At 39.0% G+C, this 25,931-nt stretch overlaps 1 pseudogene; it reads left to right on the top strand.

The window, feature by feature from the left end:
- Positions 1 to 18,886: 18,886 nt before the first annotated feature.
- On the top strand, positions 18,887 to 20,834 carry LOC146371626 (uncharacterized; annotated as a pseudogene).
- Positions 20,835 to 25,931: the final 5,097 nt, after the last annotated feature.

Raw genomic sequence — 25,931 nt, 5'->3', positions numbered from 1 at the left:
CATGTTTACATGTGGTTGTGGCAGTACTCTAAAAAGTTGGAAAAAAGACACATACAGTGTCACCTGGGGAACTGTACCCCAGGAAATGTAGGAATATTAAACTAACAGGTTAATTTCAATAGTTTATTTAACAAATCATTAAATCAAAAATAGGACTGAAGCTGCAACAATAACTTTAAATGAACTACTTAAAACAACCAAAGCAAAAAACAAACAAACATGGCAAATCAGTAAGTTAAAAAACTGAACATTTGTGGGGTAAACGTATATATATATATATATATATATATAGTTGAGCCATATATATATAAAAAAGTTTAGGCTTCTCAGCAACATGGAAAAAGTGATATATTCATGACTGAATTATTAATTACGTACTAATAATATAATGTGAATTTGTAAATCGGGCAAAAACTGCTGTGCCACCATATGAAAAAAATAGACTCACTTAAACCTCTTTATTATTGGAAAATTAAGATTCATAATATAAATATGCTCATACTTGTAGGTGCTTGTCTTCTGGGTTTTGAAGGTTAGAAGGTGGACAGAATGAAAACAAGCGGTTGTTTTCCCTCGATGGTAATTATGCTCCATGCATGATCAGACACACTCTGCTGACGTCCAAACACTCACAAACCCTCCACAATAATGGTTGCTGTCTGAAGAAATCATTTGTTTTGGGATCTAATTATTAATTATCGGCTGTCTGGGAAACCTGGCCGAGTTTGGATTTCACAGACTCCACTGACCCAGCAGGCTGACTGGCGGCGGCCTGACAGCGGTTGTTGCGGTGTGTTAAGCGCGGTCGGTGTGCTTCATCCCAGTTGTTGTGCACAGAATAAGGACTCGTCACGGGCACTGACAGGGCACTTCACCTCTGCCGACACACTGAACAACCATTATTCGTAGCTGTCTCTCTCTTACAGTCACACTCAGTTTCACAGCATCCTCTATTGCCTCTATTCTGCGTCACATTTAACAAATAAACAGCAACATATTGAAGCTTATATGCATTTATATGTGCATTTATGGTAATATGGACCCAATTACTCAAAAGTTAATTCGAAAGTGATCTCATCACGCTCTGGCTCTCTAGCAAATGAGCATAATCTTTTCTGCAGATAATCTAATTATGACTAATTGTATCTGAGCAGCTCATTTTGATATCATCTAGAGAGGGACACTGTCAGTCTGAAAATGAAAGCAGTAATTTGAAAAGTTTTAACGGTAATAGAAAATTTCTCGCCTTTATTAATTTGTTACCGGGCAGAAAAAATAGACTTGATACAGAGATAACGATTTCATTATAGTGTAAGGTGCCCATGTTCATGCTCTTTAGGCCATTTAGTGGCTGTCCAGTCCTGAGTACAGACACTATGCACATCAATCATCAGTACTGTCTTAATTTAATCCAAGCACAGTGAAAAGGGAGCTTTACTAACAAAAGCTGGAACCAAAAAGTAAATTAATGAATCATGTGAAATTATTAGTCCAAAATGCAAGGACTGAAAACTTCAAATTGGTTGAGTGCTTATCGACTCTATTTGAGTGCCTTCTTACTACACACATCGTTCCCACATGTGCCTTTTTCTGTGCTGTTGCCTTTTTAAACTTCACAAACTCACACTGAATGATGAATGCATTCTGGGCTATTTGGAGGGTCAGTATCTTGCACAAGGGTACTTTGGCATGTAGACTAAAGGAGCTGGGGACTGAATCACTAACCATCCAATTGGTAGATGACCCGCTATACCTTCTTAACAGAGCACAAGCAGGGAAAACAGGAACAGTGGAGAAAAGTGAGGCAAAGAAATATACTGGGCACTTTTCATTATGCTAACTTGCACTGCTTTGCATCGTGCGATCAAGAAACTGTTCCCCCTCCGCCATCATGAAGGATATTCTAATTCCTTAAATGCACCTTAAGAAGATGAGGGGAGAGAGGCTTTTGGAGAGGAAAGTGTTTGATTAAGTGGACACTTTGCCTTTGACATGGTCAACATAGACCTTAAAAGTGACCGCTGACTTGTTTTTTTCCTTCTCTGCCACTTGTGTATAGAACTTAATGATGGAGCCAGATGTCAATTTGAAAGTGCCACTGAGTTGTATCGCAAAAACAGCAGCTACAATGGTAATTACCATCTGTTAGGATTGTGCCAGCATGTTAATCTTTTAGAAAAATCCATATGGTGTTTCCAAAACAAACTAGGTTGAGCCATATCAAAATTGGCCAACCACTTGGACAACAGCAAGAAATACCAGGGCGATTGAATGTGAAAATCTCAGTGGCATGGTTAGAGTCTATGGATTTTATTGTTATGTTTTTCGTTATGACTCTGTAATTAAGATGAATTCTTAGTCCTGCAAACCACAACAAGCACAAAAAGGAAAAATCTCTGAGTTGGAGAATGATGTGAGAAAAGACAGGACAGGAGAGGAAGATGACAGGTTAGGTTTAAAGGTAAGGACTGCTCAGTGGTGCTTGATAAACTGCAGATTTAAAGCTTAATGTTGTAATTTTAATCACAAGCTATTCTATTTTTGTGTTATTCAAATGTCATGAAAATCCTGTGTAGTTAATAAAGAGGTTAGTTTGTCATACGTGGTGAATTTCTTGTAAAGCAGTGCGCTGGACTGGTGCAGAGTGGCTGTGGTGCGCATGATCAGTGTTGGTTTATATCAACTGTAATAGATTAAGATGCATTTTAAATCATGATGTTTGATTAATTCACTGAATTCCAACTTCATACCAACTTTATACTGTTTAGTATAAACAGTATACTAAACAGTATACTGTTTTTCCGACCGGCTGAATCCCACTGTAACCCCTGACTGTACCGATTTTACTTACTTTACTTGAAGGGCGTAGATTTGGCATGGACGGAAGGGACATGTCCCCACCAATAATTTGGTCTCTTCAAGTAAAGAAAAACAAACCCGATAGAAAGAAAAAAACGATCTGTCAAGTCTCATTCACCCAGCGGTGCAGAAAGAGTTAAATTACGTTCTCTACTGGAGTCCTACCTCATGTGACAAATATGGCCAATGTGATTGGCTGTGCCTTTCAGGGATCTCTGTTTAGTTTTAGCAGCGGCAAGCCTGCGCTGCGACAGTGTTGCCAACTTAGCGACTTTGTCGCTATATTTAGCGAGTTTTCAGACCCCTTAGCGACTTTTTTTCTAAAAAAGCGACAAGCGACAAATCTGACGACTTTTTCTGGTGTTATTGGAGACATATTTATGACAACTTTTTGACGTGAAAGCGCGTATGCCTCTTACTCTCAACAAGCAGCAGTGCTTTGGCACGGTGCACCTCACCCGTGCCAAAGCGCTCACAGGTGGAGGATAGTCCTCCCCCAGCTGCTATCAGGGAAGGAGATGTGCACACCTATGCGTCCAAACTGCAAATGAATCGCGCATGAGCGAAACCGCTGCTCCCGCACCGACTGTAACGCAGTCAGTTCTTTTACTGTTGTTGCTGTTTTGTGGATCACAAGGTTTAAAACTACTAATAAACACACACACACACACACAAAGTAACTCTCCCAGAGTGCCAATTCGGGTCACTTTTGCCGGTCCAAGCCCGGGTAAAGGAGCAGGGTTGGAATTGTGACATTAAAAAAACAATAATTGCTAAAATAAATTTAATTTGTAGTTCTAAATAAATTCTAAATGCATTTAGGACGTTTTTTTTTTTAACTCACTTTATATCTCTTCCACGATGTTATTTCTCTCTCCAACAACGTAGGTTACAATTACATTAGCATGACCTATTATGCAAATTAGGCGATGACATCATTTAGCGACTTCTAGCGATTTTTGGGACAGCGAATAGCGATTTTCCTTACTGAGGAGTTGGCAACACTGCGCTGCGAGGACCTGCAAGGAGGAGAGGAGGATGAACCTGGATATAAGAAAGTATTTTTCAAAGAAACCTGTAAGTCACTTAAAGCCAAGTTAACTCCTAAAATGTGTCTGTCATAATAACGTTACAGGCTATGCTAGGCTTTGGCCCACATCAGTCTAAAATTGTATGTAACCATGAATAACGTGTTTTGGAAACTAACTGCACAACAGCACTATTAGTTATCTCATTCTCAGAGTAGTAGTATTTGGAATGTCTCACTGTTATTCATCAGGTGACAGAGGCAGCTCTGCCATGTTGTAGCTCGGACAGAGGTGAAGAGGCACTGACTGATGATTTGGTGCTATAGATTAACTAGTATTTATTATCATGACAATTGTTAGGCTGCTGACATAAATTGATTAATTTGTGTATATTTGACAAAGAATCTGAATTGACATGTCTCACTTTTTATATGGCACGAATCAATGTGTTATTTTATCAGGTAGCAATATGTCCTAGTGCAGTCAGAGGGGAAGAGCCAGGGCCAAAGGTGAGGCACATCAAGCACAGAATAATAATTTTAATCTGAGGATAAAACGCATGTACAGTGGCTATAGAAAAAAATCTACACACCCATGTTCAAATGCCAGGTTTTTGTGATGTAAAAAAATGACAGCAATTCATGTTGCTGTAACAGTAGTTCATGTTTAGAATAAAAAAAATCCCAGCTCACTGAGTTGATAGGAGCAATAGTGCCTAAAATGTTGCATAATTTTGCTGTGAGATCTTTTACTTTGTGGTAATCTTAGATGAGTAGTTTTATGGACAAAACCCACCAGGTCATTCAGTGTTCCCTTAGTGCTAATGTGTAAGAGATGTTTGTGTACTATAACTGAAGTAATGTTAAGTTCTTAAAGTCATATTCTTTTATTGTCATGACTGTATTTGAAGCTATTTTTATTTTTGTATGATACCTGATTTATATGGAATAGGGCTGAAGTAAACTAAAGTCTAAAATACTTAGTCATTTGTTTAATAGTAATTTAACATTATATAATTCACATATAAAACTATGAATTGTAATTTTAAATGGTTTAAAAGCATGTAGAATATCATATGTAGGCAAGTATATTTCTCCCTTTTTTTATCAAGAACCAAAGACAAAAAGAAGAAGAAAAAAAAAAAGAAACGGGGCACGGTTCGGTGGTTGAATCATCCGTCCCCACCAATGCCAAAACCAAATCTACGCCCTTGCTTTACTTACTTTACTAGGTGTGGATGTAAAGTCACCTTCTACAATGCAGACAACAGAACATTTTTTAAAATTATTTTTCACTCCATAACAGAGTCAAACTGAATACCTTCATTAGAATTAGAATTTTGATTCAAATAATATTTTTATTTTCCTGTACTAAAATTCATCATTTAAAAAATGTACATTTGTCCTTCCAGGAGTTTAAAAGGTTGCTTCAGTACGTCAACTTTTATTGGAGTATTTTTTAACCCAGCTGTCTGTAAAGAAAGTAAAGAAAGTCTGTACTTTTGTCACCTGTGCAATTCTCTACAAATGACACAGCTGGGTTAATGGGACATTAGCTAGGTAAAAGTTTTATATAAACACTGCATACATTTATGCTGCTATGCAGATTTTTTTTATTTAATAAAATTAAAAAGTCTTGAGCAATCCCATATTTCCTCAAAAAAAAAAAAGAATAGGAAAGAAGAAAAAATTGTGCTGGATATCTGTACTGATGGACAGGGTAATGTGCCTGCTCGGGGTGTACCTGCTCTCATCTTTGAAAAGCACAGAGTGCCATTCTGTGCAACCATTCTATGTTCATTCTATGTCCTTTAAACCAGCGGTCCCCAACCCCCAGGCCACGGACCGGTACCGGTTCGTGAGTCAATTGGTACCGGGCTGCGAGAGTTGAGACTCGGGTGTGAAATGTATGGTTTTCAGGGTTTTTATCAGTTTTTAGCGTTATTTTGTTATCGTTTTTTTTCGTTAACTCTGTTTTCCTGGGTCTTTTCACGTGTGTTATGAATAAATCGTATTTTTTTCGGTACCGGTACTAGTTTTATTTTGTTGTATTTATCTGCAACACCTTAAAGGCCGGTCTGTGAAAATATTGTCGGGCACAAACTGGTCCGTGGCGCAAAAAAGGTTGGGGACCGCTGCTTCAAACCATAGATTAAACAAATATCTCGTTCTAGCCTGCTTCCTTTGTAAAAACAGACCTGTCACCAACTGATTCTGAAGAATTAGTGCATTTGTGACTTCTGGACTAGTGTGGCAATTTTTAAGCCTTTTCTTAAAGATGGATTTTGTGATTACAAAACTATAGTTGGAGGCAAACCCTTCAGCCTTCAGACCCCTGTCCTGTGGCACCAGCTACTGTTCAGTGTCAAGAGACAGACACCATCTTTGAGGATTAAGCTCAAAAATGTCCTTTTTGATCAAACGTGCAGGTAGGGCTGAATCAGTTTCCAAGAATTTCGAGCAAACGTTTTTCATTTCATTGTTTTGGGAGATTGTGTGTAGAATTTTAGGTGAAAATAGATTTAATCAATTTTGGGATAAATCTGTAACATGACAAAGTGTGGAACAAGTGAAGCATTATGAGTACTTTTGTCTGCTCTCTTCTGTGCTTTTTTCATATTTTTTATTGAGCGTCTCTCGATGCTCCTGTTTCTGTCTTCTCTTTCCCCTCCCTGTAACCAGACTTGTTCCTGAGAATTGTTCTGCCAAAGGTCTCCTACTGTTAAAACCATCACTCAGGCTTTGCTTGGAGGGTATTTGAGGAGGATATATGATGTTCGAGGATTTTACAATATAAAGTGCCTTGAGTTATTTGTTGTTGTGAACTTCAAATAAAGTTCAAGACTGTGTTTTCAGCCAAATTCTTTTTGTGTCATAGAGTTTCAGCTTGTGTGACTTTGCTGAAATCTAACCTCCACACCCAGCATCACAGGAACAATGAAGACAATACTGCATCAAATTGAATATTCCACTTTTTTATATTGCTATATAGGATTTTGTGATGTAAGGGCACACGGCGGCATGTAATCCACTATTCACATCCTATGTTCTTGTTCGTCTGTCTTCCATCATGCTTGTAAGCAACAGTTGTTTGATTGTTTTTTACTAGATTTGCTTCATCAGTCTTATAATGTTCACCTGTTTCTCAAATGGGGAGATGGCCTTACATCAATAACAAAGGCTCTCCTGCTGTATCTAGAATAACTTTAAATATAACATGACAGTTCACAATGTTGGAGCCATATTAACTTCATCTTGAAGCATCGGGGCTCATCTTGTCTTAAAGACCTCATAGTAGCATATCAACCCAATAACCCAACAGATCACTTCAGACTACTGTCTTACTTGTGGTTCCTAGGGAATTTAAAAGTAGAAAAGTCAGAGAGAGTGTGCAATAATAATACAATATAAAGCACTTTGAGGCAACTGTTGTTGTGATTTGACGATATGTATACATATATATAAACCTGAATTGAACTGAATTAAATCTCTTCTAATTCAAGCCACTACCCACAGGTTGTCTATTTCACAGTGATGTTGAAAACCTGACGAAATACACCCCAGTTGCTTCACTGATTACAAACGGAACCTCAGCACACACCTAAATCATCCTGCAACCATAATGGCTCCCTTTCTGAAAAGCCCCATTAGCAGATGTGCTCACAATAATAATGGGAGAGAGTTGTTTTTTTTTTTAAATCCCAGGGCTGTCACGTTATGCCCCCCTCCCCACCCCTCTCGCTTTGATCTCTATTCAGTTTTTTCACTGGAAACTCTAATTGGTCCTTTATAGGATTCATCTTTGATCATGTCCTGCAGGCACAGAAGCTCCACAGCACTCCAAATAAAGAGGTTCTATAACAAACCTCATTAGTGTTATAGTTTTCATATAGATCAACCTTTTGGTTGATTGTAATAATTCTTATAGAGAGAAAAAAAGCCAAACAAAACTGGTACACTACATGCTGTGGTTTCCTCTGTTGATCGAACTGAGTTTGGAACTCTGGGTTAAGGGAAGTCATACATCTTCCTTCCTGGGGAATGATTGCTGATTGTGGAGGGTACTTGAGAAACTGATGCGCCTAAAGCACCACCTGAAAAAGAGTTTTTTTCAGTTTGGGCAAGCTCCCCACTTTGGCCAAAAATTATTACAGCTTTATCAGAACTACTTTTGCAATACACTGTCATGAAGCAGCTCATAAAGGTTTACAGGAGGACAGAAACACTTGTGAGTCCTTCTTCCACTAGTAGTTTGAAGTAGCAATGAGCTGTTGGAACGCAGGCCCTTCTGTTTTGGAGAGGTATACCAGAGAAGTAGAGAGCACAAAACATATAGAAGACAAATCAATGTGGGCAGTTTGACAAGTGCATAGAGGAAAAAACATCAGTGATTAAGTAGACAGGCAAGTATAATGTGTAACAATAAGGTTCATATGAGCAAATAGCATTGGTGAGTGCAGAATTTTTTATGTGGTGACTGAAGCTAAGCAGTGCAGCATTTTGGTGGGAAAAAAAGTGTTTTAAAAGTGCAGTGAAACAGTACAGCATATACTGGTACCTTTATAAAGCTGTAAAGAGAAACTTTTTCCTTTGTTGCTCTTGAAAATCAGCCAACATTTCAATATAAATCACAGCAGTAAGTGTGAAATTTATCTTCTGCAATAAAGAACAAGGTCCTGTGGTGAAATGCATCTAGCAAACAGTAGAAGTAACTCTTGAATAAAATACACTGTACCTAAATTTATTATACTTTTATTGATATTTTTTATATACCATTTGGTATGTGGATACCGAGTTTACTGATGTTGTGCATCTGTGTATCATCAAAGTAAATCTGGAGAAAAATGTTATGCTTACATCATCTACAATAAGTTTTGTAAGTTAAATAGTGTCTTTTTATCTTAAAGTTATGATCACAACTATAGTATCTCCCCCTTCCCTATTATAGCAGTGATTTAAAAGGAGGCAGTAAAATCTTAATTTGGACTGTGAAGGAAATTGGAAGCCAGTGCAACTGTGTGGGCACTGGAGTAATGTGTTACCTGCACCAAGCATTTGTGAGTCTTGCCGCTGTGTTTTGTATGTTTACAGTGAGTTGCAGGGAGGAAATCTGCGACTTGGACTGACCTTTGTAGTATTTCTAATCTGTACAAAGCAAGACTGGACAGGGCTTTTGACATTCTGGTTGAAATTGAGACACTGATTGAAAATTATGCCCATGTTTCTAGCAGATTGCTTTGGGTCGTTATTAGTCGTCCAAGGTGGGTAGTGGCACTTCAGATTTATCAGCGCTCGGTTGTAAGAAAGCAAAAGTAATCCAGTCAATTTTTGTGAGTTTGTCAGGACTAAATGAGAAAAAGAACTGAATGCAAACTGGTTACATGCCCAGGGTGTACCCTGCCTCTTGTCCTATATAGCCTATCTCAACCATTATAGGGTCCAGCAACCTGTATGGATAGATGGGCGGATGGATTTATGGACGAAGATGTAACCAAAGGACAATAGGTCCAAGGACTGAGCCTTGTGGGACCCCACATCTCCACCCCACATCAGGGTGATTCTGAATACTATGGTTGATGAATACAATGTGAAACAGACATGCTAACACAGACGTTCCTTAAAACAAATGCAAAAATGTGACTGATAAAAATATGTATATATGAAGATCATCTATCAAGCACCAATTGACCCACCTTCACTGCTTTACCGATTGAGGAAAATAGTTTAAAGTTGGTATCTGAAAAAAGCAGTTCTGCCTCAAGTGTGTTAACCAATAAATATCAGGTGCACAGGTAGAGTTCTGAGACATTAACCAATGATAAGAACTATCCAGTAAAAGGAGCATTCAAATAAAACCCAACAGAGGCTTGTGTAAATAATATAAAAGGGACAGTGAAAGGGTTCAAAGGCTGTGATGCAACCAATCACTTGCAAATTTGACTTAAACTAAACTTCTGAGCAGTGAAATATAATTACTTAATTAATTACCAAAGTTGTTGGTGGAAAAGTGCACTTTACATAGACTTGATTTTAAGCTTGTTAAACAGTCAAACATTAAACACCTCATGCAAAAATTCAAAGTTGAAGGAACCATTCAGGAAATGCCACTGGACATGAAGCCTTAATCTCTATGCCTTGTGTAACATGCTCCCCAATGTGGATGCAATTATATTTCTCAAGCAGTTTTTCCTTCAGTTCAAACTACAACTTGAAGAGTTAAAAAAAGGCCCTTTGATGTTTAGCTGACGCTTCCCACAACTTAAGATCCAACTCAAGAAGTCAAACTACTGACTGCAGCAGAATGGTGCAAAGCACCAATGTCCCTCCGGATAGTGTGCTTTGAAATTGTAAAATAAGTGGGAGATTATTGTTAATTAACAACATGGTGGATCATTGAAGAATTTTTTTTAACAAATTCTCCTGCACCTGCTGGCAGTGCTAATAAGATCTGGTCTCAAGTTTACCCGAATTCAGCATGAGACACATAGCCTTCACTCACAGAGACTGTATAGATACCTTGTGGGAACTCCTCTTGCTTTAAGAGCAGAAAACAAAGTTTCTTAGTATGAAAAGAGACTAAAATAACAGTGTTTGTTTTACCTTAGACACATTATTATGCAAATATATGAATTTATATAGCTTTATTTCAGAGAAGTCAAGGAGAAAATGGCTACATTTCTTTCACTAGAGCAGCATGCAGTAAAACCCAGAGGACACAGCGCTCGGTCAGTCAACTCAAACAATTTATAAAATCCTTCATGGAGACCCACTGTGACCAAAAGATAGATCAAAACCAGAAAATAAGCCTGAACAGAGAGGCTCTTTAGATCAGTGCCCTTTCAAAGCAGCTTTAGTTTGCCCCCACTGGGCAATCGAGGGGAATTAGATGTCATTCTTTTTCTCAGAAATGAGAAAAAGAATGAATGTTTCTGGGAGTTAAAGCTTTGTGGGCAAAAAAAAGTAAAATCAGCAGCAGCACTGAAACAAGTTCTCCTCTCCACAATAGGGATTATGGTGTGATAAAAAGTGGAGTAACATACATTGTTGATGTTGTGGGGGTGGGTGCAATATGTAAGACTGTGTGATGTATCCCTGAGATGGTGTGTTCGGCTTAGGTTTAACTTAGAAGTGATTGAGATGTTTTAATAACTGTTAAGGTGTTGCTATTTGGTGAGTAGCTGCTGGAGGTTGTTTGCAGTTGAATCTATTCCTTAAATATGGTATACACTGTTTTATATTACAGTTAAAAAAAGTAAATCTCTCATTTTACAACCTTATGTATTGCGTTTTGTCTTAAACATGTGCTTCTGTATCCTGTATGTAATGAAATCATCACTCGTGGATGACATGTTTTTACACATTGCGTATACCACTTAAAACCAGTGTCAGAAGCACTTCCCTTTTAGTGTTCACATTCATCTTTACAGAGAAAGGGTATTGTCAGGCCCACTTTTAAAGACATTCAAAATATCTGTCAACAGACACAAGAGACAGATTCAGTTTATGGTAATGCACATGTAAATGTCCGTTTCCTCTGCACTTAAGGAGTCTGTGTTTTCCTGATTGACCAAAACCCTGCTTGTTCCATTCTGAATTTGTCTTTCTATTTATTTCCAGGTTTTCGCATTTTGAAAAGAATATAGATGGAGCTACTTCTGTTAAATCTTCTGCAATGCATTGCTATTTTATGTTTTATAAAAGCACTCAAACCTTTGTGACAAATCAGAGGATCCATGCAACGGTTTACCAAAAATAGGAATATGTTTGAATATGACTAATTTAAAACCGCAATACTTTTAATTACGAGTAGAAACCCTGGATATTAGGCTTATTATCAATTAACTATTATGAAAAGGTCAACTTTTTAAACCATGGATAATAATTTATATATGATGTGTATATGAAGATTTCACACACTAGTGCAGGAAGCACAACTCCTAAATATTTGCATTTGAGACCATGGAAAAGAACTAAAACCTGTGATGGATCCATTTCAACCTTCAGCGTGAGGGTCAAACCCTGTAGCCAGCACGTTTGATTATAAAAGTTAATTATGCAGCCATTATGAGCTATTTGTGGATATAAAACATGAGCAACTGCGAATTCTTACATACAAGACACACAAAACCAATATTAAGCGTCTCCCTGTAAATGCAACATGCATTCCTGTTACAACACCCTCAACTCAGCTGTTGAACACAGATGTCATTTTAGTGCAGGTAAGATTAAAAAACACATCAATATAATCTAATTTTAAAATGCTGGGGTGTTTATATTAGTATCACAATAAAACCATAGATTTTAATCAGGGACTAGCTTGCCATGATCCACTGTGTACACAGTTTGAGCATTTTAAAAAGAGATTAGACCGTGTTAAATTATTCACCTTTAAATTCGGTTTTTAATTATCTTTTGTTATGAATACTCTGAATTACTTATTGATAAATAGTACATCTCACCCCACACCACATCAAGAACTCCACCGACTTCACCGACAAGGTCCAGAAACTTACCCTGGATCCAGATGAAACCATGGTGTCCTTTGATGTAGTCTCTTTCTTCACTTGCATACCCACCACGGAGGCCGTGGAGACTGTCAGAAAACGACTACAAGAAGACAGCTCCTTGGAGGACAGGACCAACTTCACACCCGATCAGATTTGCACACTGTTAGACCTCTGCCTCACCACTACATATTTCAAATACAACAAAGGCTTTTACAGACAAAAACATGGCTGTGCCATGGGCTCCCCCGTGTCACCTATTGTAGCCAACCTTTACATGGAGGAAGTGGAAAGGAAGGCTCTTGGCTCTTTCAAAGGAAGAGTACCCAGCCACTGGTACAGATATGTGGACGACACCTGGGTCAAAATCAAGACACAAGAAGTGGAATCCTTCACTGCGCACATTAACGCTGTGGATAAAAACATCAAGTTCACCAGGGAAGACACAAAGGACAACTGTTTGCCTTTCCTGGACTGCGCTGTGCACATTGAAGAGAACGGCAAACTCAACATCGAAGTTTACCGGAAGCCCACACACACGGACCAGTACCTCCTCTTTGACTCCCATCACCCTTTGGAACACAAACTTGGAGTAATTAGGACCCTACACCACCGGGCAGAACATGTTCCCTCTAAGCCTGAAGGAAAAAAGAAGGAACACACACATGTAAAGGAAGCACTCAAAACGTGCGGCTATCCTAAATGGGCGTTCTTAAAGTCAGCAAAGAGGCACAGAAAAGAAGACCAGACACCAACGAGGGAGGATAAGAAGGACAGACGCAACAACATTGTCATCCCCTATGTAGCCGGTGTATCAGAAAAACTTAGGAGAGTTTTCTCCAAGCATGACATCCCGGTGCATTTCAGACCCAGCAACACGCTCAGACAAAAACTGGTTCACCCGAAAGACAAAACGCCAAAACACAGACTTAACAATGTGGTGTATGCTGTACAGTGCAGCGAGGAATGCCCAGACCTCTACATTGGAGAGACCAAACAGCCACTTCACAAGCGCATGGCACAACACAGAAGAGCCACCTCCACAGGACAAGACTCAGCAGTCCATCTGCATCTTAAGGATAAAGGACACTCTTTCGAGGATGCCAATGTTCACATTTTGGACAGAGAGGACAGATGGTTTGAAAGAGGAGTGAAAGAAGCCATCTATGTCCACTGTGAGCGACCATCTTTGAACAGAGGCGGGGGTTTACGACACCAACTCTCTGCCATCTATAATCCAGTTTTGAGATCCCTTCCCAGACGCCTTAACGCCCACTCACATCCTGGGCCATCTGACCTCAGGAATTCGCATGATAAGGTGGGGCCAGGTTTCACAATGAACACACCCGAAACTCTGGCTGATTGGGACCCACACCCAGTTTCACACCTTGGCTCAGGCGATTAGAAGATCATCAGGGGGTCCTTTTGTCCCTCTGTGGGGGGATACTCCCACTAGGTTTATATCTGGGACTCTCCACCATTTGACCTTAGAACTGAAGAAGCTTCTCGGATGAGAGGTGAAACGTCTTCAAGTAAACTTAAAGAAGTCCAGACGCTTTTCTTTGCAAGCTCCTTTGACTACGATGACCTGGATGACTGAGAACCTTCACAGACAAAGGCAAGATGAAAACACTGAACTTTTAGACACAGCATTTTAGACATCCAGAGTGTCAATGAACACATCCATTAATATCTCGATAGGGCAAGTAGTAATAACATTTTTACCAAACTTAAATACTAAAGCTGGGGTTATTTCCTCTATCATTTCATTTTATTTTGATTAATTTTCCAAGATGTCCCAAAATCATTTTATTTTGTTTTGATTTTTTTCAAGTCTATTTTTGCAGCTTTGTTTTAGTGAACTAAAAGGTTTTCTCACATCTTGTTTTGGCTTTTAGTTTTATTTAAGTTAACTATAAATACCTCACTGCATAATACATAATAACACACGTATTTACTCTGAAGCTCATACAGTATCTAGCTTACCAGAACAAAGCAACACACTGACTACAACCCTCTTCTCCCATTTTTGCCCATATGTGATTATATTACAGAGTTTATCTTGCACTTTAAAAAAAAATCTAAAGGAATAACATTTATATCAGGTACGACAGGAGGAGTACTGTGAGTGATTTACTGCTACAAATCACGTCTCTCCCTCTTATCACTAGCTTGAATCTGGAGGTGCCTTTTACATTCTGTCACCTCAGGTAACACTAAGAGGCAACATTATACAGTACTGTCAGATGTGCAGCTGCTGAAGCTCTCTACATGCACCACTGAAAGAGAGATGGGGTGACGTGTGACTGCATTTTGTCTAATGTGTTTAGGATGGCTAGTTTTGGCTGGCACATCTTTATGGAAAGAGCTAAACATGGAAAATACAGTGGTGTAACGGTGTCATATGTTTCTGCTGTAGTTTCATTCACCACTCTCCAGAATGGCTGTTGCTGTAAACACAAAGTGTCCTTGAGTTCTGGACTATCCTGATTGAATGCAACATGCTTCTGTTCACCATCCCATCAGCATTTTAGATTTTCTATACAGATTTTCTATACTGCAAGTGGCTGCATTAAATGCAGTATCACAGAGTGCAGGAGGTTAGTAAAAGGCCAGCTGATGCACCACTGTGCTGCAATAGCTTGTGAACTTGACAACTGATCCTGATTAAAAGGCCCTTTCTTTCTATCTCTATTGTTTGATAAAACAGAAATGACAAAAAGGATAGTATGTGAGAACGATAGTGAGCAGCAACATTAAGGTAGATAGGATTGCTGTCTGAGGCATTGGCTGAACTGTTTGTAACAGATTGTGTGTGACATGTTATCAGAAATGTGTCAATAAATATGCACTTTCAGTTTTCTGCTATTTACGGCAAAAGAACAACACGACCCAAACATGTCACATCAATTGTTCAGTGCAAAAACAAAATGCTAAATGCTACATAGACTTACTGTAGCATCTTGTAGCACAAAGTGGTATATAGTAGATGTCTATGACGGTTACAGTAGATATATTTAAGAAATTTTGAATTAAAAAAATGTTTAGGTCTTTTGTGTTCTTTAAGCTTTTATAGCCACTTTATTAAATACACCGGTTAAACCGCTTGTTAACTCAAATATCTAATCAGTCAATCACATGACTTTGGTATGTAGACATGTTCAAGACAACATGCTGAAGTTCAAAGTGAGAAAACTAGAGAAGAAAAGTGCCAGTCCATCTGGCATGGTTATTAATGCCAGATGGACTGGTCTAAGTATTTCAGAAGCTACTGACCTACTGAGGCATGCATCTCTTGGGTTTACAGAAAATGATTAGAACAGAGACAATATCCAGTGAGTGGCAGTATGCAGCTAAGTAAAAGTGCCTTTTTGATGCCAGATGTCAGAGGAGAATGGCCAGACTGTTTCGAGGGGGGTCGGACTGATTGAGGCTGATTGGTTAGGAAGATCCAGGAGCAGGCAGCAGGGGGCATCTAAAGGTGGTCTAGTTTGGTGGTGAGGATGTCTGGGAAGTCTGAGATTATGGTGTTAACCAAACTACACAGGTCCAAACTACACTGTATTCACTAAAGCTGTTGTCTTTTTAACATTTTTTAACGCTTTGTATCTTGCTCTATCTAATCTGAACATTTAGACAGTTTTTAACTCTCAGTGATGCCACCGAGTGTTTGTGTTTGTTTGAGTTTGGAAACTGAAGAGGAGTTTGGACCCGGAAACCGTGACGTTACAGTTAAGAGGGGGATACTCATCTTCTAATGGCTGTTTCCAGCAGAATAACACATTGTGTCAATAATCTCAAACTGACTTCTTGAACATTTTTGCAAGCTCACTATTCTCCCACAGACTCCATAGTCACCAAATCCAGAAGAGCACCTTTGGGATGGGGTGCAACCAGAGATTTACATCATGGATGTGCTGATGACAAGTCTGTCGCAACTGTGTGACGCTATCATGTCAATATGGACCAGAATGTGTGTGGTTTCCGTTCGAATCTATGCCATAAATAATTAAGGCAGTTCAGAAGAACCGTTAATTGAACTCTCATTCACAGCATCTCACTGCGCCCTTTGCACTGGTCCATTCCCTGACTTGTGCAGGTTAATTGAACTTCAAAGAGCGATGGCACTTCTAGGCTCTAAACGTAAATTATGTCATATTTCATGGTCACATGGCAACTTTATAAGAGCATTCATGTCACAGGTAAATGAACCCTGTGTTTTATAGAGCCTTGTAATTACCAGATAGTAAAACCAATGAAGTGACCATCTTTAGCCTCTCACTCATTTGATCATTTACATTTAAAAAGTGCTCGTGTAGGATTTTAGAAAGCATGTTCAATTAAGTTCTCTGCAAAATTGGTTTGATCACAAGTGCGTCTTTATTAAACTACTGTCTTATGTTCTGATTGTAAAAAGAAATTTTAAAACTGTGATTTTAAACTAAAGGAAATAGTTGTTCCATTATATTGGAACAATTTATATATTTTGTTGCTGTTTCTAAAATATTTGTTACAACAGCATGATGTCTTTACTGTTGCACAATTTTGGCAAAGTCCACAAATTATCGGTATGGTTCAGGCTGGGGCTTTGGGAAGGCCATTTCAGAAACTTAATGTTAGTCTGCTTTATCCATTCAAAAATCAGTTTTATTTTGTGATTAGGATCATTGTCCTGTCGGAGCACGCAACTGGGTCCAAGTTTCAACCATCTAGCTGTTGATCTGAGGTGAAATTAAAGGTAGTCCTTCTTCATTATTCCTTCCACTTTCTGAAATGTGCGAGTACCACTGGAAGCAAAACAGCCCAAGAACATGATGCTACCACTGTCATGCTTGACTCTTGGTAGGTTTGTAAAATGTAAAACATCACTGTGGTATCACTGCTATTCCAGCAGTTTGCAGTTCACAGCAGGCTTGAGCCTTCGTGGTTACCTGGTTGTTTTTTTTGAACAACATTCTAACCAATTTGTTCTTATCTTTGGGTCTTCTTCCAGACCTTGGAAAAGTGGCAACACGTCAGAGTAACTGGTACATATGTACAATATATTGATCCAAGGGGGGGGGGAACCTTTAAAGAAATCCTTAAAACCCAAAATTACCATGGCATTCATGCCCATGATCATTGTATGTACAGGACCACAATAATATATGAGACTTCAGAAATTCTAAACTACAAGTTGCTAGCCGCATGTTCAAGCTCACATCAGTGTGATCAAAGGGGAAAAAGTGCCTTGAAAAAATGGCAAAGAAGAAAAGGAATTTTATGGGCCATTTCAGTGAAACAGAGGGCAAGAAGGTGTGATTAGAGGTTGAGTATCGGTCCCTCAGCTAAGAAAGATGAAAGCTATGTCTTTAGTGAATGTCCTAGCTATTATTTTAGTAATAGGTACATTGGTGCTCATTCTCTGTTCATTAAAATGTGTTTTGTATTTTGTTTGATGCTTTGTGAGACATTACACTTCATTCACTTACTAATTTTAGCCTGTTCGTGCATCCATTGCACTAGCATGTCCCCTAATATGGCTAGGGTTATTTTCAGATCTGTTTTTTTGAAGGAGGCTTTGAGTTTTGGAAAGTTTGTTAATAATATTGAAACATTTCATCTCATTAGTAAGTGAATCAAATCCAGATAATTGAATTACTGCCAGATACTTAATGAATTTTTTGGTCATGGGCTCAGGGTTATTGCTTTGCTGTCAGAACTAGCAAAGTTAAGCATTTTTTTTCCTTTCAGTAGCCTCCATAAGCTATTATTAGAGTCAACTGTCTAAAGTGACTCTGCATTTAGTTTAAGTAGTGCCATTAGAATGGCCACAAATGTGCCGACACATCTTGGCACAGCGAGTAGCGAGCTTGCCTTTGTTCATTACTGAAAACGGCCACTCTTGGCTTTGGAGTGCACCAAGCAGCCAGACAGTTGAGCTGAAGTTATTTATGCACACTCAAGCGCTTTCATTCCAGGTTTAAAGAGAAAGTATGGGCCTTTTTTCCTGGCTGGTGCTTTACAGTAGGTGTCCAGTACAAAAAGAAACCCTTCAGTGCAAAGATGGTAATATCTTTTGGATAAATGATAAAGCCCTTATCGGATATAAAAGGCACACATTTCTTGCTGTACATTGTGATGGTGAAACAGATATGTACACTTTCCAGCCACTTTATTAGGTAAGCCTGTTGAATGCATTTTGGCAAGCAGACATTCTGCAGACACTTTTACTTTTTCACAACTTTGTGAATCTATTTATTTGTTCATTCATTTATTTATTTAAAAGGAAACATTTGGCTTTAATATGAGTTATGATTTGGTGCTGGTATTTCACTCAGTGGTAAATGGACTCTGACATGCTCTCTGTGACTTGTAGTCACAGCATTTTATAAGCAACATGGGGAATTAGACCTCTTTAGGCTCCAATTGATTTTTTTTTATGTGGAATAATTAAATTTACTTCTGAAACTGTGTCTTTTTCTGTGAATGACATTTTATCAAAACATTATACTCAATGGCCAATTCTTTAGCCAAGTTTGTGGTAAAGGCCAGCGCTACTGTTGCCAAAAAACGAGGGAATAAAGTCAGTTTCAACAACAGTCAAGGATTAAATAAATACATCCTTGTCTTCATGTTCTCTTTAACTGTTTATATCTATTTGAAAGACTGGTTGCTCGTAGATAGCACAACAGGTCCAAGAAGGTAGCTTTTAACCATATATAACCCCATCTTCCTGTATCTACAGTACTGTGATGCTCAGCCTTGACTTTTCTTCCTACAGCTCACTGGAGACAAAATGACATCCCAGCTCAGTAAGGTCACATAAAGTTGCAAGATGAGTCAATTTCCTTAAGGAGCTTTTTTACCTCCTCTGTAGCTAATAAGTCAATTTCAGTAAGTCAGATTTTGTCTCATCTTTAGGACTCATCGGTCTGGTTTCTATCCTCAGGAAGGAATGTGAAAAAGGAGCTCTCTGGTATGAAATCTGCTCTTCACCACAGACAGCTTTGTGTTTGCCCAAGCAAGCATACAGATGCCTCTTGAGAGCCACTGTAGCATAAACACAATATGCCCAAGATAACCACAACATATTTCTGCAGCACAATGAACAAGGGTTTTTTTTTTTTTCTTTTATCCAGGCAGTGAAAAGACAGAGCTCTATTCCTCTGCAAAGTTTCTTTTTTGACCTGTGAAACATCAGGAACAGTTTTTATTTAATAATTCATACTGAATGCTAATCCAAATATAATTTCTTTTTGAAGTTTAAAGCCCATGTACCAAAGTGAAGTACCCCAGCGACCTTTGCACAATCTGACTTTTCCACCAAAGGAAATTGTACAGTGGAAAAGCTTGCAATCCTTAGAAAAGGTCAGGTGTGCGTTTTTGAGAGATGTATATATACATTCTTCAACATTTAATCATCAAATACTTTGATAACTAAAAGTAAAAAGTCATTGTTAAGGGAAATGAAAAGTTTGGTGCACCAACTTGCTGACAGTCTCTTGAGTTAAGTCATTCAGATGAAATCTGAAGGCCCAGTTTTTATCAGTTTTAAATCTTCTGTGATTTGCTGGCAAACAACCTCTTTAGTCCACACAATGAGTCAAAGGTGAACTCACTTCTTTATGATGCTGATGTCAGTCTGGTGGTAAAATAAGGAGCTAATATGTATTTTGCTAAGTGACTGAGTAACCTTGAATGCGGCCCCCAGACCAACAGTACCATCACCATCGACGGCGAGCCGCTGACTAAAGTTGCCCAATTCAAGTACCTCGGGTCCCTTGTCATCTCGGACTGCAAAACTCTACCTGACGCCAGACTCTGTGTCAACACAGCGTGGATGAAGTGGCATCAGGTCAGTGGAGTCTTATATGAGTCTTATGCGACAAGAGAATGCCAATCTATCTTAAGGCGAAAGTCTATTAGACGATCGTGCGCCCAGTGGCACTCTACAGGTCAGAGTGCTGGCCAGCGACGACCAAACACCATCTCACACCATGGAGATGAAGATGCTGAGGTGGCCTCTGGGTCTCACGCGACTTGACCGAGCGAGGAACAAAGATGTCAGGAAACGATGGGGAGTGACACCGATCACAGACAAGATGCGAGAGGCGAGGCTCCGATGGCACGGCCATGTTGTCCGTAGCGATAAGAACTCCATCGCAAAGACAGCCCAGCAATTAGATCTGGGTGGAAACAGGCCACGAGGAGGACCAAAAAAGCGCTGGATGGACGAAATCAAAGATGATATGAAGGCTGCGAATGTTACACCAGAAGACGCCCTGGATAGGAAGAAGTGGAGCAAGGCATGCAAAATAGTCGACCCTGCATCGGCATGTTATAATATATCTGGAGATCACCCATCCATCCAGTCATCCATCATAGCAATCCAAGTTAAGATACCCAGGTGTTCCCAAGCCAGAGAAATAGAAATATGCAGAGGCCTTAGTGCTCAGTCTTAGAGGACCTGGATGTCCATTCTCTGACTGCTGAAAGTGGCTCTTAGAGTATCTCGAGATGTTAGGTGTTTCATTTAAAGTGCCCTGGGCTTCCCTCCTGGTGAGACATTGCCAAAACACCTCACTGGGCATCCTTTTCATCACAGGTTATTATCACATTAAATCTTTATGTTTTACATGACAGTATTAAACTACTTTGTTATAATCTGCATCTTTCAGAAGTGGTTATAGTGACTATATTTATGGCAACGCACTTGCAAAACGAATGCAATTTCCATCATCACAGCTTTACGCATTTAGGTAGCTATGGCTTAGTTTTCCTTTCTTTGTCAAAGATCTTTTTTGAGAGGATTTGAATCAACCAATCATCTTGCATGACACCAAGCTCAGCGCCTTGAACTGAGCTTCTATAACTGCTACTTTGTGGGGCTTTCCAGACTATAGTTACCAATATTACTCTTTTTTATGTCAGTGCACAAGAGCACCACGTGTCTTATCAAATGTAAAATTCCCTTTACAGACATACATACATTTAACCATGTTCTTCCACCCAGAGCTATGACTCGTGACAGTGTATTCTATTTCTAATATGCCACATTTCCCTTTGGTGTAAACACTCCTCTACGATCAAAGATATATGCCACGTTGTATAAATCATATCCTTCTAGGTTTGCAGGTTGGGTTTGACACTGAATTATCCAACTGTCAGGATCATGTGGTTTTGATAAGTTTATAATTCACAGATAGACTGGCAGCATCATCGATATGCAACATTATTCATTACAGCACTGACAGAGAGAAATGTGCCATGACAAAAACTGTAATCTATGACCAGATACAAATGCGTAAATAAATCAATAAATCAATGCATGAGCATGACATCTTCAACTGCCTATTCCCTCATATTGAAGAAGTACACTACATTACAAGAATCCTCCAACTTTATGTTAAAATATGTATCCTGGAATTGAATGAACATCTCAGAACACATCCATTTTCGTCAGAAGTGCATATTTTCTGCTTAAAAAAGTTAAAAAATAGCTTAAAATGTCTGTAGCTGGATATGTTTGTGTGCACAAACTCTACACACAGAAAAAAGCAACTAAAAGAAGTAAGAGCTGACAAGGAGAGAGTGCGATGGCAAAATAATGCAGCAGTGAGCTTGAAAGAAATGAGCCTTTAACTTAATTATGTTATCACATTAGACATGTTAACCTTACCCACATCGCTTTGTTTTCTATCATTCTTGACCCTAGACTAAATCTTTTAAACCTCGACCTCCTAACAGAACTTTAAGGAAGTCCTGATTAACTGGATGTATAAATATATCTCCTTAAATTAAAGTACTGTGTTATATCTTGAATGGCTTTTTCCACCGAAAGGACCGGCAGATTCTGAGCTTTATGTCTGATGTGCAGAGACAGTTGTCTGGGAATCACTCTTCCTAGAGTTCACAGTTCAGCACTGACTGTCAAATATAACTTGGGTTCATAGATAATAGGATAGAAAACCACACATTTCCCTCAAATTCAGTTCTTTAGTGCTTGATATTTAGAGGTAAAACCACTCAAGCTATGGCTATCTGAGATTTATTTTCATGTAGGACCATTAAAATGTGCAGTATAAGAATTCGTCAGCATGTACGAGAACTAAAAATGACATTTTCTTTCCTAATTGGCCTTAGAAGTGAGCAATGTTATTTCCTTTGCATGCAGGTTAGATGTGACGAATGCGTTTAGTCACAGAAGTTGTTGTGTCATGAGGTGAGCGCTGCTGTTTCACTGTCTTTATTGTTTTTGCACAGGCAGGAAAAGGCTACTTAGTTGTTTTCATCTCCTGACATCCATGACAAAAAAAGAAGAAAGAAAAACAAAGTAGTGTAGGAAGTCTGGAACACAATTCATCCCTATTAGAATCAATAGCGATGAGGTGTTAAAGTGAATTATCTTCACAGTCATCTTAAGCAGCCTCATTAAACCGTGCGAGCAACGTGTCTGACATCAGACGGTATCTGCTGATCTTGAAGGAGAGATAAAACATTTATTACACTCTGGAGAAATTAGAATGCTTTAAAATTCCTCCCACAATGTCCCAAATCTGCATGATCTCTGTTTAACAGCATTTCTGTGGTGTTTTATAATTCTTTAATTAGCTCTAAGTTATTCCTGGCCGATGTGATGAGAAGACGATTGCAGCCTCCGTCTCAAGACATCAAAAGTAGGCTCGGTAACCGACGTCAATTCAATTCAGTTTTAATGCAATAACTCCGTGCTTCAGCAATGAATAAGCAATTGACTGTGCAGCACTTAATCCATGCAAAAGTCATAAACTTTGTTATTTCACAAAAAAAGATGGAAAAGAAACTGAAGTACAACAACAAGGGTTTACATTTCAGAGAACTTTTTAAATAATTACTGTAGAAAGTGGTGGATAAAAATGAGTAACTATAGTCCTGTGAAAAACCAAGTACCTCTTCGTGGCTTCCATGGGAATTAAGAGGGTAAGTAGGAGCCAGGTGCTGCTAATCAAATGCACTTGATTAATTGGCCACCAGCAAGTGTGAGCATCTCTATAAAAGCAGAATTTTTAGCAGTTTGTAGGTCTGGAGGATTCAGGTGTGTGTTAACACAATGCAACATTTTTCCCAAGAGTGGTAAATCTGGCAAATTCACCTCAAGGTCAAACTATGCAATGCTCAGAGAAACTGCAAAAATCACAAAAGCTACATCTGTCATTTTTTGGGACTCAAAAGGAGTAATAAACGATTTAAAGGTTCCATTTAACTTGTGTAGGGAATCAACAGGGCACAAGGTTAAACAGGTAGGTAATAACAAGTAGAGTGCGCCTTTCAGGGACAGGACTTCTGCCAGAGAAGAGAAAACAGGGTAGTGTTTGGCCAGAGTGAGGACCTGGAAATTGAGCTGGAATTTCTTAGAGGGTTTCTAGAGAGGGGTGAGCCATCCAAGAAGCATGTAGTCCAATTCCTTGGAATCGTTAGCCTGCCTGCCTATCAATCCCGCTTATCAGTTCTTACGCTCTCGCTACGATCAGCTGATTTCAGTTTGTGTGTCAGAGGGGGAAAATAGTGGCACAGTGTATGGGCATTACTTTTATTTTTATTACACAAAAGAACAAGAGCACATTGGTAGAGACTGCTCCAGAACAGAAACCTCTGCATTGTACTGTTAACACAACTTTGGCTCTTCACAAGCACAGCATGCTAATGCTACGCTAGCCAGGAACCCAGAGTGATGTAAAAGCTGAGTAAATGCTGACTCCAGCCCAGCAACCTGATAAAGTGAGCCGTCATTTCCAGTGAAGCCAGCCGCTGCTTAACTTCAACAGGTAACAGTCAGTTGGGCCTCGCAACGGGACAATGATCCCAATCACAGCAGCAAATCTACAACAGAACAACTGAAAAAGAAAAGAATCAAGCTGTTTCAGCGGCAGAGTCAAAGTCCAGACCTCAACCTGACTGAAATGCTGTGGCGGGGCCTTAAGAGTGCATAAACAAATATCTACTAAACTAATTTCTACATGCTACTGAATTGTGGGATGTACTTATTTCCACAGATGATTTTATTTAGATAGGTGTGTAGGAGTTATCTTATTTCAAAGCACAGATGGGACGTAATTCTTTAAAAATATATTTATTTTTATATCAGAACCTTATTATACGTTTCTCTCCCAATGAGGTCCAGCATTTATCTTGCACCAAGCAGCATTCACCGGTGCTGAAATTTTAGACTAATGTGGGAATATGGCCAAACCTAAGCTGCCAACAGAACTTCTCAAACCAGTGGGTCCAATTTTCATGGATAATCACTCATTCATGTCTAAAAAGAAAATTATGCACTTTGGTTAAAACAAAATCCAGCTTTAACTTTAGCTTAACAATTTTATGACGTAATGTTTCTTAACTAAAGAATCTTTAACATATTAGTTCCTGCCAGCTTGTACATCTTGAGTCTGAATTACTATGACAGCTTGAATACGTGCCCCACCGGACATATCTAGTCAAAATGATCTGGATGTGCCCGGAGCCTGATTTAAGTTTTAATCAATAGTGCAGACTGACACAGAGAATCTCCTGCAACAGGGTTTGAATAAACAAGTGGCAAACCCTCGTCTCGAGTTCCAAATCACAAGCAAAGGTTTAGGAAGTTATAATCTCTTGTGAGACGAACGTTAACAAGCACCAAGAGCTTTTGTAATCAGCTGCTGTTCTTTTCAAGTCTCATCTACCCCACGCTTCCCATCGGCCATACTGATAAAGACGAAGTGCTGTGAAAGGTTCAGAGAGCCAGTGAGGAGTTGCTGCTCTATCAGGAGTTTAGACAGAGTTTAAACAGAGTACAGAAGCACACAGGGATATTCCTGAATTTGCGTTAATAAATGCCAAGAAACCATCTTCGATAGATAGTTTATAGAAATGAGATGGCTGAGACCGATGCCAAGTAATATAGATCTGGATGTTGCTTAATAAGTTTGCGGAATTACCTCATATCACCCACTCCTATATAACATCCACTCTCCCACACCCTCACACTTTTATGCTGTTGCCTGGAAATCTAACACAACTGAAAAATAATCCTGTTTGAGTTAAAAGCTCTCCACATCCCTTTCTTAAATGGCACTGACGTTGTTGTTTGTTTGTTTGTTCTTTAAATCTGATTATGATTTTTTTTTTCAAGCAAAGCAAAGTTTTATTTTGACCCTTGCATTAAAAATTAGACTTAACACATGTGCCTGTTAGTCCTGCAGCAGAGTTCCTGTGATTATTGTGCTTAAATAGTTCAATAAAACTTAATATCTCTGCCCTAAATAAGAAGAAACAACAAACAGCTGAGAAGCTTATCTCGTCATAAAATTTGGGAACAGGGGAAACAGACAGCCTGGCTCTGTCCAAAGCTAATAAAAAGGCGGTTTATCCATACCGATAAAGCTCACTTATTAACACAGTATGTCTAATTTTCTTGATTCTCTAAAAATCGAAGTGGTGTCACTGTGCCAGGCTTTTTCTTTGCTGGGGGCAAAGAGTTCCTGGAGTCTCTACTGATTGCCTTGCCTGCTATTTAACAGGAAAAATATGAATATGAT

This window comes from Perissodus microlepis, chromosome 15, assembly GCF_051167445.1.
Source record: "Perissodus microlepis isolate ML-2025 ecotype Zambia chromosome 15, ASM5116744v1, whole genome shotgun sequence".
Taxonomy (NCBI): domain Eukaryota; kingdom Metazoa; phylum Chordata; class Actinopteri; order Cichliformes; family Cichlidae; genus Perissodus; species Perissodus microlepis.
This window is presented reverse-complemented; position numbering and strand designations above follow the sequence as displayed.